Source organism: Octopus bimaculoides, chromosome 1, assembly GCF_001194135.2.
Source record: "Octopus bimaculoides isolate UCB-OBI-ISO-001 chromosome 1, ASM119413v2, whole genome shotgun sequence".
Classification (NCBI taxonomy): domain Eukaryota; kingdom Metazoa; phylum Mollusca; class Cephalopoda; order Octopoda; family Octopodidae; genus Octopus; species Octopus bimaculoides.
Window position 1 is genome coordinate 31,476,179 of NC_068981.1, and position 1,882 is coordinate 31,478,060.

Here is a 1,882-nt window from a genome sequence, read left to right on the forward strand (position 1 = left end):
ATATATATATATATATATATATATATATATATATATATCCATGCACTCGCATATTTAAACAACGAGGGAAATAAAATGAACATATAAATGCCAATAATAACGACAAGAAGAATATCAGCAGAATAAATACACCTGTATATATGGGAAAGCAGGGAACTAACACACACACACACACACAAACACACACACATACACACACGCACGGACACACGCACGCGCACACACAGAGACGCATGCATGCATATAAATACACACCTTCAGGAAGCACTCGTGTATGTCGCATGCATTTATACACTTCCAAAGTCATACACACACATATTTACTTAGACATACACGTAAATGTATACTTAACATTGATCTAGGGCCATCAGAAAAACACACACAAATGAATGATTAAATGGTTAATTACTTAATTAATTAATCAATTAAATAAATTTATGCAGAATCATTTTAGAAAAAAAAAAAATAAGGCAAATGTTTTTCATTTGTTTTTCTATAATTACGAAGCAGCGTATAAGCGGGAAACACATATATACGGACAAACATGGGCACGCACACAAACACACATATTGACGATAACTGAAGCAACACAACCACGAGCATTCGATGGAATCTCAATGTAGTCGTTAATATCAGCTAGAAATAACACCCATTGCACCCTGAACTCTTTACAGCTTGAAGGAAAATAAACAAGATGACTATACGCAATGTTTGTAGTATTAGGCACGCTCTTTCAGAAGTAGAGAAAACATGAGATAGCTGGAGTTATATAGTTAGATCAACTTCGACCAGGACTCGCCCGGGGCTAAAAAGCGGCGCAACATCAAAACGAACAACAGACTCCCCCAAAATAACAACAACAACAACAAAAAACATAGAATACAAATATTAAAAAAAAAAAAAGAAAATTAAATTGAAATTTGTGAAATAAATTTGAAATTTACCATAAGTATAGAGCGGTAAGTCAAAGAAGTAAGATCGGTTTTCAGGTGTCATAATCTCTCATCATGATTCCAGGGGTAAAAATATGTATATAACTGTTATAGGATCTGTAGGATATTTTGTCTTTATATACGTATATTTCTTTCTGTAAATATATATGTTATACTTTGTATATATACACCTTCTAAATACTGGTGTAATTTAATTTTGTAGTTATATATTTTCGTTTCAATTTCTGTTTCCTTACATATTTTGCATTTCTTTGGTGCCGTGTTAAATGAAGCAATTATTATGTTGTTATTATTAGCAGAGAAATTTCCTTGTTTTTATTGCTTGTTTTTCTTCGTTATTTTAGTATCGTTGTTGCTCTTGTTGGAAGTACAGCATTGCAACAGTACAATATAGTAAATTAGAGTGTTATCATTGCACAGTGTAACATAGTTGAAGTTTTGTTGTTGCTATTGTTGTTGTTGGAGTGGTTGTTTGTTTTTGCTTACTGTTGACACACGGACAGATGAGAAAAAATATGCTGCAATGATATATATACTTTCAAACAAAATATCATTTAAATAGATAAATTTTAAAGGCGGTGGGGTGCTCCAGCAAGGCCGAAAACTGCGATGGCTTAAGCGAACTGGAGAACTAAAGACCTCGTATACGTGTGTGTATATAGACATATGTTGTGTTCGCGTATGTATGTGTGTCTGTGTGCGCGTGTGTGCTTCTGCATGCGTAAAGGAATGAATAAATTTAGTATTTTTTATTTATTTTGTATAAATAATTGTTATAGCATTCTTCCCATGTGTGTACGAATGTATTGATATATGTATGGCTATGTGTGGATTTGTGTATGCGTGTGTGTGTTCTATTTTTAATCTTTTCTTTCCTTATATAAATATATATATATATATATACATATATATATATATATATATATATA